General features: G+C 51.1%; 1 protein-coding gene across 3 annotated transcripts in view; it reads left to right on the top strand.

Annotated features, from left to right (window-relative positions):
- Nucleotides 1-18: 18 nt before the first annotated feature.
- ZHX2 (zinc fingers and homeoboxes 2) overlaps nucleotides 19-14,701 on the top strand; it is a 164,698-nt gene continuing 150,015 nt past the window's right edge. For 2 of the 3 annotated variants that reach the window (XM_086694957.1, XM_086694959.1), the window contains exon 1: nucleotides 19-491. The gene's annotated coding sequence lies outside the window, so the exon portion shown is untranslated. Of the gene's footprint in view, nucleotides 492-720; nucleotides 1,542-14,701 lie in introns of those variants that run through there. The other variant, XM_086694958.1, reaches the window with a different exon arrangement.

The raw sequence follows: 14,701 nt of genomic DNA, 5'->3' as shown, positions 1-14,701 counted from the left end.
CCCCCACCTCGGCTAGTAACCAGCGCCTTTAGGGCTAACCTCCCCCCCAGCTCCCGCCTGAAAATGACATTTCGCCGGCGTCTCCGGAGGGGGCTGAATTTCACTTTGTAACTTTCTGCGGAACCCGAGCCCGGGTGGCAGCTCGGGTGGTGGTATCGTATGCAAATACGCATGCTGACGTTACAGATCATGTGGGTTTTGGCGTAGATTCCCCACTGATCGAGACATTTTTTTTCCCCTTTTTTTTCCTTCTTTTTTTTTTTTTTTTTTTTTTCTTTTTAAAATTTTGGCCACTGTTCCCCGTACGGGGGCTTTTCCTGTCCGTCTGTCTGGCAGGCTGGCCGTGCCCCTCTTTCCCACGGAGCCCGAGCCCGGCGCCCGGTGGGGAGTGGGGAGTGGGTGGGGGGAGCCAGCAGAGTTCCATTTTGGAACGCCCGTGCCGCGTCTCCGCGCTCCCAGCCCGGGTCCCCGCGTCCCCAGCCCCGGCGCAGGTAAGAAACTTCGCCTCGGCGCCCGGCACCCCCCGCCCGGCGCCGCCAGCCCCGAGCCCCGCACGCCGGGCGCCGGCCACTCCAGCCCAACTTTCCCACCGCCGCCGCCGCTGCCGCGGCTCCCGAAAATGTGTTGTTAATGGGACTTGGCCGGGTTTGTGATTGGAAGAGGGGGTGCGGAGGGGGGGGGGGGTGCGGGCCCTTTCGGCGGGTGGGAGGAAAGAAGAGGATCCGGAGGTGGGGGGAGATTTTTTTTTAAGAGTTTTGATTACAAGTTTGGATAAATGGGAGCCAGACCGAGGAGGAGGAGGAGGAGGAAAAACATGTCTACGTTTCCCTATGTCGACATAAGCCACAAAAAAATATGGCGTCCGCTTTCGACAGGGCGTTACGTAGACCCGACTCTGTTTTTATTTATTTATTTCGTGGCCGGCGCCCTCCCCTCCGTGGCCCAGCTGCGGCGCTTTGTGCAAACGGGGCAGGTCCCGCGGGGACTCCGGCGGGACGTGGCCCCGGCCCGGCGGGTTTGGCGGAGGGGGGGGGTCTGCGTGTGCGAGCTGCCCTCCCTCCCCCGCGCTCCCCTCTTCTCCCCTCTCCCGGTGACGATTCGCCGTACTGTGGTGGCAGGAAGCATGACGCCGTGGGCTGAGGCTGCCTCTGCTCTCGTCGCCGCCGGTGGCTGCGGGCGGCCGCCCGAGCTACCTGCCGGGGGGCAGGGCCGGAGCGCGGCGCGGGCCCCACGCCCGGCTCAGGTGGCGGGGCGCCCGCGTGTGTGTGTGGGGGGGGGTCCGGGGGTGGATCCCCCCCCTCGCTGTCCGCCGCCGGCCGGCCCACGCCCGCGGCCGCCTCTGCCAGCCGAGCCCACGCTCGCCCCCGGAGCGGCAGCTGGCGCTGTGGCGTCCGCCCCACGAGAGGTTCATCTTTGTTGGTGTTGCGGCGTCTTTGTGGCTTCCCCGGGACTTGGTATCCTCGCCTTTGCAAACTTGCCCTTTCCCCCGGCCGCTCTGCAGGAGGCTGCGGAGACGGAGAGCAGCGGAAAGTTGGAAACCAGTGAGCATCACAGGACGGTCCCCTTGGCCCCCGTAGCTGTGCGGAGAGCTCGGAGGCGGAGGAGGAGGAGGGTGGCTCGTTAGGCTGGGGAGAAAACTTGGGGAAGCCAAGTTGTGATTTGCTCGGGCTTCCACCTGATTGATCGGCTTCAAAGCCAGTGGGGTCTCTGCCTGCCTTCAGCTGTTTGGGGATGGCCTTTTGTTTGTCCGGAGGTGGGGAGGGGGAAGGTGGGGGAATGGCGACTTTCCCTGGACCCGTCCCCTTTGGAAGAGGTATTGCCCGGCGGCCCCGGGGTCCCCTGAGTCTTGTCAGGCCCTAGAGTTCTTCCCCCACCTGATCTCTGATGATCTCCTTATCTCCCAAGTTAGCAGCTCACCAGGTCTGAGGCAGGCCCCGATGGGCAGGTTTTGGAGGGGCAGGAAGTCCCCCTCTTCATCCCCTGGGTAGTTCAGACCTACACTTACCCTCTTAAAACATCACACACACGCACAGGCACACACTCTCAGACTTGCAATACACTCACGCTCCTTTATGTAGAGCAGAAATTAATGCCTGTTGAAGTGAAGGGGGTGAGGTTCTGAGGGCTCTTCAAGATTTCAGTCAAAAGGTGATTTTCTATTTATGAGGGCCCTGAGTTTAAGCAGTTCAGTCCCAGGGCAGTAATGTCAAAAAGCATTTGGATGACAACCAAGTGGAATACATATCTTGTAAAATGGCGTGTTTAAAAGTAAAAATAGATTAATGGAACCCTCAAGTGCTTCAATGGAACTAACATAAAGGGTTGATTCAAGTTTAAAGGGAAAATTATATTAAGCCATATACACATCTTCTTTTACTGCCCGGGGGGTGGGGAATCTACAAGTAAGACTGAAATGTGTCACCAACAGGAACAGGGACCTGTGATCTGTGGGAATCTCGTTGGTGTGGAAACGCTGTGCTCTTTGATCGTTCTTGTGTGCATGTACCTTCTGGCCAGGTTTGATGTCAACTAGGATCCAGCTGAAGTTAACAGCTCTTAAGGGGCAATTCAGAGGTCAATGATTTAGGGGACATCAGATGTATTAACCAATGCCCATTTAAAGGAAAAGATCAAAATGACAGTGTGGGCACTCCAGAAGGGTATTCTCCTGATGTAAATGCAGCATATCTTGACATGCGGAAAGGTGATCCCCACACCAAGGGTCTCACCTCCATCAGGGCTGTGGGATTGAGTGGGATGCCTGGTGTTTGGCAAAAAGAATAATGACAATATTTGATAATGATTGCTAATGTTTACTGTTTTCATATGCCAGGCACAATGGTTAGTTTTTTGTGTGCTTTATCATTTAGTTCTTAGCATAACCCTGTGAGATAAGTGCAATTATTATCCTCAGGTTACAGTTGAGGAAACTGAGGCTCAAAGAGGTGAAGGAATTTGCCCAGAGCTGCAGAGCAGAAAGTGAAGTCAGTGTTCCGAGCCGGGCCCTATTTCTTAGCCTTAAACGCTCCTGTTACAGCAGTTCTCATTAGAACGAGTCCTCATTAGAAGGGAAAAGTAAAGGGACAGGTGTAGTTATGAAAAAGAAGGAACAGTGACACTGCCCTGGGGTCTGAACTCCAGAATTTTCCTGGGTTTTATTCCTTCGTTCACTTATTTAGCAGCTACGTGTTGATTTATTTGTTCATTCAGCAGCTGTGATAGTCATCATCCTAATAAGAGTGCAGTCATTAAACACTTTTATATGCCAAGAACCCTTATAAGTGCTCGTGATTATTTTGTCTTCGTGACATCCCTGGGGGGTAAGTACTGTCAGTCTCTCCTTTTTATGGATGAGGAAGCAGAGGCACAGAGAGCACAGAGGTTGCCCAAGACCAAACAGTAAGAGCACCAGACCCCAGAACACGCACACTTTGACCCCAGAACAGCTCACTCCAGTGCGCTGCGCTAGACATTATGGAGAGACTGGCGACAGAAAGCCCCCCAACCTCAATGCAAAACTCTGCTCCAGGCACTGTGGAGGTGCTGGCGGGGTCCAGACCCCCTACCCCCGAGGAATCTGAGGAGACCGGCAGGCCCAATCAAGCAGGATTAACTAAGTGCTGTAATTGAGAAAAGTACTGCGGAAGCACAACGAAGGGTGTAATTATTGTGCTCTGAGGGAATCGTGGAGGTTTTCCTAAAGGGGGTGGCATCTGAACTGACCCATGGAATGAGAAGGAACAATGTCTGGAGGTGTGTCAGATATGATTGTATTCAGCTGTTAGCAGCAGCGATCCTGACCACTGGTGACGTAGCCAGATGGGGGCTTACTCGTGTCAGACAAGAGGGGTGAGTGGGACGATGCCTGGGCTGTACCACTGGGGACCCAGGCTCTGTCTTTCCACTACACCATTCTTAGCTATAGGCCTCCGATCCCAGGTGTGTGTTCTTGAGGTGGAAAGGTGGCTGCCGCGTGTCCGGGCTTCACATCTCCATCCCAGGAAAGAGAAAGCAGGATGAACGAGGCATTGAACATGTGCCTACTAGGGCTTTACTGTTACATTGGGAAGAGATGCCCCTCTCAGGGACTTCTGTCCTTGGTTCATCAACCAGAACTGCACTGCCTGGCCACCCACACGTACCAGGGAGGGCAGCCCTGCATTTTTAAGGTAGGCACATTGCTGCCGCGAACAAACTGGGGTGAATGGTGGGATGGTTGTTGAGTTGGCAGATAAAGTGTGTGTGGCCTAAGAGGAGAAGAGGAAGAAAGGTATTTCTGGTGAAGGTAAAGCTGTGTCCTGGAAGCCGAGCATATTCTGAGGAGGTGGAGAGGGGGATGGAGGGACAGTTGTGCAAAGAGATGATTGCAGACTTGAGGGTGGACGTGGAGGAGGGTGGCTGGTAATCCATAGGTACTGGGGAGCTATGGCAGGTTTCCGAGGACGCGTGTCAAGCATTTAGGAAGGTAAGACTGACAGCAGTGTGCCTTGTGCAGACACATCAGCTCGGTTCTGGTTTGAAATAAAAAGTTTCAGACCAGGGGACCAGTTTTGCCTTAGGGCAAAAAGAAGACTGAGTGCAGTAAGAAAGTGAGGGATGATGGGGAGCTTTCCTTTTAGATCCTGCCAATAGGAATCCCAAATTAACCCAATGCTAGTCAGCTGTTACGAGGACGTAAGTAGCTCTCCCTTTTCATAGCTCAGTTACTGAAAGCTGTGGAGGTAGGTACCATTACTCCCCAGACACTACAGTTGGCCTTTGTCCTGATCCTCAGACTGCTAGGTATTACCTGCATCAGAATAACTTTGGTCATGACCGTTCACCTTTGCTTTAAATGGACAGGATGGTATCAGGAGGCCTCAGAGGCCCTTCTGTTAGGTTCCCCACTCTGGATTCCTCCAGCAAGGACTGATTCTCTGCTCAATTTATTAGCTACTCTCTAAACCTCAATTTCCTCATCTCGAAAATAGAGATCGTTCTAATAGCTGCCTGATGAGTTGTTGTGAAGCTTTGGAAGAAATTTGTAAAAGAGCTGAGCACAGCGCCTAACACTGTGTTCAGCAAATATCACCTGCTGTCACCATCATCACCACCAGCATCATCACTGTCACTGCCACAACCTCTGGCATGTGACTTTATTGTATCCTTGAGATGCCAAGTGATTAACATACATGGATTTTATCATTGATTCCAAGACCCAGACTGCCCCCGTCTTATTGCATTCCACCCCCCCTCCCCCTCACGCATACGCACTGGTTAGTGGCAGGTCCGAGTAACCACTGAAATGGAAAGCCTTCCCAGAAAATCGCCGTGAGACCCCGGTGCAGTGTTCAGATAGGATAATGTGCTGTGTCATAGTCAAATCCAGACAGCGCGGTTCTGAAAGGATGCCTGACTACTCACATGGCCCCGTGGTAGACGATAAAGTAGACATTGTTTTTAGTAGTGACAAGGTAGTTTCGTTTTTAACTCGGTGGGGGGGGGGGGGAGTCCCTCCTGGTTCCCCTCTCCCACCCTTCTCTAAGGCCCCCTCCCGGCATCCAACAGGTTGTGATTTTAAGAATCACCCACAATGTGTTTCCTGTTCCTATGCTTATAGTCTTACTTTTAAGAGGGGCCGATTGGGGGTGGTGTGAGTGTGAGTGTATGTGGGTGTGGGTGTATAACAGACCCCCCCACGGAGAAAAACAATCGTGACAACAGTGTATCAGTTTCCACCCAAACTTTAAAATGGAATAAAAGAGGCCAGAGCCAGAACTGATTTTCTTGCTTACCCCTCTTGTTTACCACCCTAGTGAACAATTTTCAGTAAAAAGCCACAGTGCACACACTTTCTTCCTCCCCTCTGCCTGCCTCCACACCTCTAGTACTAGAAACACTTAGTGGACATTAAATCTTATTACAGGGTGTTTCGCTGCGATAGAGTTGCCACATAGAATCTGCAGTGAATGAAATACTTGTACTGTTGATCCATGGGGAATCAGTATTTGTAAGGAGCGTGCCCCCGGCGTTCACTTTGGTGTAAGAGATTTGTGGTATGTTTTGGGGGTGCACAGGCTTGGTTTGGGATAGAAAAGTGAGAAGCGTATGATGGGTTTACTTTTGGGTTTCAAGCCATGCTTGGTTTACCCCGCAGGGGGAAACCAGCAAAATCTTGGGAATCATTTGCTGTCCAATTCAGTGTGGGCAGTGGACTCATGGATCCCTGGGGCCTCAGAGAGTGTCCAGATTGAGTTAGCTCCTTCTTTGGGAGAGAATCCTCCCTGTTGGGGGCCCTGAACAGACTTTGGGAGAGAGGAGTCTGCTGTTGAGAAAGGAAGAGGGAAGACGTGAGCAAGAGTTTCTGGGCTCCGGGTTCTCCTTGGCCCGGTTGGATGCCTGCAGCTGCAGCTTCTAGACTCCGAAACATCTGCAGAAAACCAAGGAAGGACCAGAAGTCTAAATTGAGGCAGCATGCGTGCATGCCCTGGCTGTGCAAACATTATGGTTTAAGTCACTGTTGCAGAAAGACTCCAGAAAAACACTCCTCGGTGGGGCTGAGGTCCATGCCCCACCCCCAGCTGTCTTGCTCCCCCTCCCGCTTTGTCCCCTCTGACTGGTGAGGCTGAACGAATACGAAGTTCCCTATACCCCCAGAACACCACAGACACACAGTGTTGCTGCCTTAATAACAGCGATGCGTCACCCAGATTGAGCACCTGCTGTGTACCGGGCCCTCTGCTAAATACTCTCACTATGTCATTCAGTCTGACCATGAGTAGTACTTTGAGAGCAGGGTCCTAGCCGAGTTTTAAAGACAGGAAACCAAAGCTCAGAAAGGTTAGGTACTTGCCGAAGGTCACAGAGAGAAAGTAGCCAAGTCAGGATTCAAATTCAGATCAGTCTGATCCCAAAGCTGATGTCCTTTTTTTTTAAAGTAGTTTTTTTTTAATTATTTTGAGAAAGAGAGAGACCGAGCACACAAGCCGGGGAGGGGCAGAGAGAGACAGAGAGAGAGAGACAGAGAGAGAGAGAGAGAGAGAGAGAGAGAATCCCAAGCAGGCTCCACACTGCCAGTGCCAAGCTGGATGTGGGGCTTGAATCCACGAACCATGAGATCATGACCCGAGCCGAAGTCAAGAGCAGGACGCCTAACCGACTGAGCCACCCACGTGCCCCCCAAGGCTGATGCTGTTAGTCATCACCAGGTCTTTCTGAAATCTTGTGGAGGTGCCCCACCCCAGCCTAGGAGGAAGTATGGGGAGAAGGGACAGTTTTAGAATGTGCTTCTAGACGCTCTGATTGCTTTTCTGCTAAAGGGGTGTAGGGGTGTGGGCGTTCATGCATGCGTGAGGATGCGTGTGTGTAAGTTTAGTCAAAACAGAAGAGAATTCCAAATCCATGCTTGTGATCCAACTGCCCCACCCCAAAAAGACAACTCTAAAGCCTCCAGCAGTGTCTATGACAGAACATTCCCCGGGGGCCCTGCCCCCTTTCTGCCCTCTCCTTGGCTGTAGGGAGGAGGAATCCCAGCGGGCTGCAGGCTGCGCTCCCGGGACTGATGAGAATCCGGGTGCTACTTTCAGGATGCTGAACAGCCTTGCCAGCCAATAGGGGAAGGAGATGGAGGGAGCAGGCGTTGGGAGAGGAGATGGCTGTGTTGCTGTTTTTATACAATAAAAGAGGATCATTGTAATTGGGAGCCCTTGAATCATAACACGTCTGCCTATGGCTCTCTCCAGCTGCAGAGCCATTTAGTTAAATAGCGCACAGAAAACTCCTTTCAGTAGATATTACTTTCCCGCTGTTCTTAAATACAAGACTGAGCTGAATTGCTGTAAGGACAAAGCCATCTCAGCCCGCCCCCCCCCTCCCCCCCCCCCCCCCCCCCCCCCGCCCCGGGTATACCCAGAGCCCTCGCGGAATTTCCCTGGCCTGTGGAGGAGGACATTTAGAAATTATTTTCCTTTGCACTGCACCCTTGCCTTTTTGGAAACAGCTCCTTTAAGATATTTGCACACAGTCTGGTCAGAGTTGGATGTCATAGTCAAGTTGTTTATGGGGGGTAGTGACCCAGAAGGGGCAGAGAGAGGCCAGAATGCCAGTGCGGGTAGAGATGGGGTGTGTCCTTGCTTTTGGAGGAGGGCGGTGGGAAATGGAGAGATATGGACCGACAGCTGGAAGCTGGGAAGACTGCCCTCAGGTCAAGAAATTTAGAGGAAGGGATGGCAGTGGCTCCAGGCAGGAGCAGAGAAGAAGCACAGACCCTCACCTAACCTCCCCTAACAGAGCGCCGAGGGCTCATTACCCTGTACTTTCTTCCCGGGAACTTTGTGTTACAGAATTAATTAGGAGAATGCGGTGAACTTCTGCCAGAGCCGCGCAGTTCAGGAGAGTGGAAGATTTCACAGTGTTCCCAGGAACAGGGGCTTTTGGGCTCACAGAGCCACAGAGTAGACACGGTTTGGATCACTCCATGGGTTAATGGTAGACATTCCAAAGATGGAGGGCTGTATTCAGCAGCATGAAATTGAACACGGCCTGACGTCAGCACTTTCAGAAATGGGATTTATGGGTCTTCTGGTACAAACTCTAATGTCCTCTGGGGTCCCTGGAGGAAGATAGTGGGGACCGGGGGATGAGTCTAATAGCAACATGGTGCATTAGTGGGATCAAGGAATGTTCCAGCTGGAAGAAACTTCAGGGAGCGCTTAGTCCATCTTAGGGAAACTGAGGCCCAAAGAGGTAAGGGATTTGCCCAAGATGACACGATTATATGGCAGAGTATTACTTTCCTCTTCTATAGCTTGAGGCTCTTCGGTTTCCTCGAGCCTTCCCTAACCTAGCCTCTTTTCCTCTGTCCAGTCAACGAACACCTGCCAGAGGACGAAAACGACATCCCTGCCCTCAGGAAGTCCTCAGTCATTTGGCCTTTAGCAACTGCACTGATCGTCACACTGACATTATAGGAGCAATGCTGAGCCCTTTTTGTGGATTAGCTCATGAGAATCCCAAGAGATACAAGAACCCTTTTATTTCCACTTAACAGGCGAGGAACAGCAGAGTGGGAAGCCCTCTGTCCAAGGTTTCTGGGAGCCAGGCAGTCTTCTTCCGTACTGGTGCTCCCCAGGCATGGGCCCATGCCACCTGTCCTGCCCTCTGTGCACCTGTGGATCCTCCATCACTGATTAGAACCAGCGGCCAAGCCACCAGCCAGCGCCGAGGGTAACACAAGGATGCACGTGCAGTTAGGGCTTGACAAAGGGCTTTTTTAAAAATGGTTTTTATTTATTTTGAGAGAGTGTGTATGCATGGGAGTGGGGGAGGGGCAGAGAGAGCAGACAGAGAGAATCCCAAGCAGGCTCTGCAATGTCAACACAGAGCCCGACACGAGGCTCGATCTCACAAACCGCGAGATCATGACCTGAGCCGAAATCAGGAGTCAGACGCTTAACTGAGCCACCCGGGCAGACAAAGGGCTTTCTGGTTCATAGTTGGTTTTTTTTTCCCCCAATGTGTCGAATGCCAACTGTATGTAGGTTCCTCACACCCTCACACCATCGTCCAGGTCGTTTGTACAGCAGCCCTGCTGAGCAGATAGTGTGAAGGTCAGGGCCAGGATTCCAGCACAGGTCTGTGGAATCCAAGACTGGAGCAGTTCTAGCCACATCAGGCATGCTGCAGCCGTAACCCACTGATTGGGAGAACTCTGTGGGCAGGGACAGGTCACTTAGGGATACAGAATCACCAGTTGACTGCCCAGGTTAGTTTCCCTGATGTCCCCCTAAAAGTAAAGGAATCTGAGGCACTTCAGGCAACTTTCAGCTGAGCAGCAGATACTTCTTTGAGCATGTTAAGAAGTACCAATTATAATATATGGGGCGGTATGTGCCAAGCCCTGTGCAGCTCTGTACCTGGGTCCTAGAGTTAGCCCCTATTTTAAAATAGCTTATGGTGTAATGTACATACCTTAGAATCCACCCAGGTATAAAATGTACAATTAACTGATATCTAGTGTATTTACAGTTGTGCAACCATCACAACAATCTAGTTTTAGAACAATTCTGTCATTTCAAAGACAGATCCTGTGTCCATTAGCAGTCACTTCCCAGCCCCCTCCCAGCCCCCTTCCCCAAGCCTTAGCAACCTGAGCTACCTTCTGTCCTATAGACCTGCCCTTGTTGGACATTCCACATGGGAGAAACCGTATAATCTGTGGTCTTCCCTATTTAATTTCTTTCCCTTCACATAATGTTTTTGAGGCTCATCCGTATTATAGTATGCATCTGTACTTCATTGTTTTTATGGCTAAATAGTATTCCATTGTGTGGCTATGCCTGCGAGGGCTGCCATCACAAAATGCCACAGACTGGGTGGCTTAAACAACAGGCATTTATTTTCTCACAGTTCTGGAGGCTGGACGTTCAAGATCAAGGTGTCAGCACATTGGATTTCTTCTGAGGCCTCTCTCCTTGGCTCGCAGATGGTTGCCTTCTCACTCTGTCCTCACATGGCCTTTTCTCTGTGCACACACATCCCTGGTGTCCCTCTGTATGTCCAGATTTCCTCTTAAAGGACACCAGGCACATTGCTCTAGGGCCCACACTAATGACTTGTTTTAACTTAATCACTTCATTAAAGGCCCTATGTCCAGGGTCATTTGGGTGGCTCAGTCGGTTAAGGGTCCGACTTCAGCTCAGGTCATGATCTCACAGTTCGTGGGTTCGAGCCCCACGTCAGGCTCTGAGCTGCTGGCACAGAGCCTGCTTGGGATTCTCTCTCTCTCTGCCCCTCCCCTGCTTTCTCTCTCCCTCTCTCTCAAAAATAAAAAAATAAAGGCCCTATCTCTGAATACAGTCACATTCTGGGGTCCTGGGGATAGAGCTTCAATGTATGAATTGGGGGGGGGGGGGGCGGAGCACACAGTCCAGCCCATATTTTGTTTATCCATTCACCTGTCAACAATTGGATTTCTACATTTGGAGCATTATAATGCTGCTGTGAACACGTGTGTGGAATGTTTGTGTGGAGGTGTGTTTTCATTTCTCTCGGGAGGATACGTGGGAGTGGAACTGCTGGATTGGATGGTCACTCTATGCTTTCCTTTTTGAGAAAACGCCAAGCTCTTCTCCAAAGTGGCAGCACCGTTGCACACTCCCAGCAGCAGTGCATGAGGGTTCTGATTTCGCCGGGTCTTTGCCGGTCCTTGGCATTGTCGTCGGTCCCATTTTACAGGTGAGGAAACTGAGCACAGCGTGGGGAAGTTCAGTCACATGGCTAGCGGGCAGGATTCACGCACTGGTCTGACCAGTGAACTACCCAGGGCCTGGACTGGGTGAGGCAAACGAGGCACCCAGTGTGCAAAATACAAGGTGGTGCTCGCTCCCGGGCTCCTGCAAATGCAGGGTCAGCGCTTGAGAGGGAGTGCCTCCTTCAGTTCTGGGTCCTGGGTGCCTAGTTTGCCACTGCCTCACCCTTGTCCTGGCCTTGCCACTGTGTGTAGGGTACTGTGCTCAGTATTGGGAGCAGGGGAAGGGACACAGATGACCAAGCCACAGCCTCTTCCCTGGAGGTGGTCTCAGTCTAGCTGGGGAATGTGTGCATTTGCTGGTCTACACAGTGGGCCTAGCTGGACTTGCAGGCCTGGAACCCCTGCTGCTGAGGCCGCTGTGTGAATTATAGGGGGTAACACCTGTAAAGTACTTAGCACAGCACCCGGCACCTAGGCAGTGCCCTAGAAATGCTGGCTTATATTGTTTTGTTATCCCCGACATATCTCTGACCTCATGTGCTGTGAGGCTGCCTCTGAGTCACTGTGGTTTGAGGGATATCCTAGTGCCATGAATCGATGACTAGGGGCCACACCCCTACCCCACAGAAGGGGCCATCACCCAGCGAGAGCAGGAACTGGTCATCCAGGCTCTCCTCAGACCTGCCGAGCCTGTCCTGGCGGACCCTGGTGGGTCCTGTCCCCAGAGCCCAGCTCCACTCGAGCTGGCTCCACTCGAGTTTCTGGCATTTCCTGGCTGGGCTGTAGTGACGCTCTTGTGTCTGGCTGTGTTACCTCCAGAGCCATAGTGTGATTCCTGTGCTCCCAGGTGTGAGAAAGTACCCGATGGATAGTGCTTGGGGCCGAGGTGAGGCAGGGAAGGGTGGCTTCTGGTCCTTTCTGCTGAGCTGACAGTCCCCTGGTTTTCTCCAGCTGGGAGAAAGAGCCCTGTGTGTGGCTCCACTTATAACCAGACCAGCCTGCGGGTCTTTCAGGGTTGGGAGGGGTGCACTGATTGATCCTGGTAGGGGATTTGTGGAATCAACTTCAAGATTTCTGGATATAGAAGATATGTGCCAGTTACAGAAATGATAGGAATTTGCAGTTCTTAAATACCACATCTGATCATGTTTCCTTACCCTCCTAAAAAGCTCCCCATGTCACTGGTTGTCCAGGAGTCACAAACCCAAATGCTTTCAGGGGCTTTGAAGGTAGTATAGAAGAGTGAAGGGGTGAAATATAGGGCAGTAGAAAGCAGTGGGGAATGGGTCAAAGTGGAAAGCATATGCCCAGTCTAAAGGCATTCGAAATCAGTTTTTTCCCATTGTGCTTTCCTGTCTATTCTGAGGACTCCCACTTAGTAACTTCTAACCCATAGGATCAAGTCCCAATTCCTGACCCTAGCATGGTGGCTCTTGGAGAGCTGACCTCTGCCTACCAGGCTTATTCTACCATAACTAGTTCCCCCGCCCCCTCTGCCATATGCCCCACACTTCGGCCAGACAAGACTGATGCCTAAACCTTGTGTGCCGTCCTTTCCTTTTCATTCCTTTCCACACATAGATTCTTTTCCCTGGAAAGACTCATCCCCCAAACTTAGCAAGACCTACTCATTCCTGCTATAGAGATACTTGCTCCCTCCTCCGAGAGGCTAGTGTGCCATAGAAATAACCCCTTATAAATCTTAGCAGATAAAACAGAAAAAAAATGGATTTTTGTCTGTTTGCACATCTGTTTCCCTGGAAAACTGTGAGCCACCCCCCCCCCCCAACCCTCACCGCAAGGGAGACTTTCCTATTTGTCTCCATGTTCCCAGCACCAGCACAAGGCTGGCCCACTTAGTAGGTTCAAAATGAATATCCCTCATGTGATTGGATTGTTACTGAGGATGAGTAAAGGACCCTTTACTGTTTGGGAGCCTGTGCTCTCGGTCAACACAGGTTGGCAGCCAGATGCGTTGCTGCTCGCTGCTGCCCCTGGTGGCAGGTCCTTGACACTGCCTGGAAGGACAGTCAACTGGACCATTTTGTAACAGGAAGCAGTGGAGGAAGCTTCCGTCCCAGGCTGGTTTTGTCCCGGATTCAGGATCTTTTGGCCAAACTCTGCCAAGCTCCCTGCCTCCCTGGCTCAGCCCTACTGCCTCTTCTGGATCTCTGGCCTATCTGTGTAGCCTGGATCCACTGCCTCCCTCCAACTTGCCCCACGTGACACCTACAGCACTATCACAGGTGTTGTTGCAGGGTCTTTCTACTACTTTCAATATTAAACTTTCTTTTATTTTTATGTTTTTTACAAAGTCTGAACTTGAGACCAAACTCTACTGTAAAGTTGTTAGAGAGAAAGGAAACCAAACCGATTGAATGCTACGTACCAACCATTGAATCTTGTTTTAAATTGTTTCATTTTCCCAATAACCCCACTTGGTAGACGTTTTTATACCTATTTTATGTGTGAGAAAATTGAAGTTTCAAGAAATTAGCTTGCCTGAGTTATACGGGAAATGGCCGAGCTGGGATTTAAAGCCAGGTCCGAGTGACATCAGACCCCAGGGGATCTGTGGCCACATGACAATGTTGGAGTGTTAGGTAAAGAGTATTAAGAGTCTGTGTTGGGGCACCTGGCTGGCTCAGTCGGAAGAGCATGTGACTTCTGATCTTAGGGTCGTGAGTCTTTGAGTTCCACATTGGGTGTGGAGATTATTAAAAAAAAAAAAAAGTCTGTTAAGTGCCTTAGCACATGGGATACCAGGGAAACTAGCTCTGTATTCCCTTCCAGAGTTTAAGATTTTGCTTATGAAAGCCTGCACAGGTAGAATTAGTAACAGGAGCGTCTTTTTCCTTTCCCTTACCAGGTGCTTCTTGGCCAGTTTCTCATTCTCAAGATATTTGTCCTCTCACAGTTTCGTCAACAATTTTTCCCTGCTCTGGGGAGGCAAGAAAAAAAGTACCTGTCACGAGAGAGATGGCCAGATTTACTAAATCTTCATAATCTTGCTGGACCATCTTATGTGATGGGAAGATGGTCTCACTGAGATTTCAGTGTACTGAGTGTGTGGTTGAAAATAACTGGCCATCCTGTGACAGACGTGCATGAGCCTTCTGGAATAGGCGCTGAATAAATGTACATGAGTCGTCAGTTATGATGCAGTGACCAGTAAGCCCCAGTATCCTAGTGGCTTAACAAAGCAAGGTCTGTCTCTTAATCTTTGGAGGTGTGCTGAAAGGCAACCGGTCATCAAGGTAGCTTTCTTCGAAGCTGGGACTTAGGGATCCAGGCAGCCTTGACGTGGTGGGCACATCATTTGAAACAATTGGTTTTCAGGCTGCTGGAGCAGACGAAAAGAAAATTAAATGGTCACATACGCACTCCCTAAAACTATCACCTCTCCTCCCCCTGCCTAACTCTAGGATGCTGGGAAACCAGGGGGTGGGGAGAGTGGATGTGAATATGAGT

The sequence above is a fragment of the Puma concolor genome, chromosome F2 (assembly GCF_028749965.1).
Source record: "Puma concolor isolate L17-30 chromosome F2, mPumCon1.1.hap2, whole genome shotgun sequence".
Taxonomy (NCBI): domain Eukaryota; kingdom Metazoa; phylum Chordata; class Mammalia; order Carnivora; family Felidae; genus Puma; species Puma concolor.
Note: the sequence above shows the minus strand (reverse complement) of the source record. Positions and strands in the feature narration are given on the sequence as shown.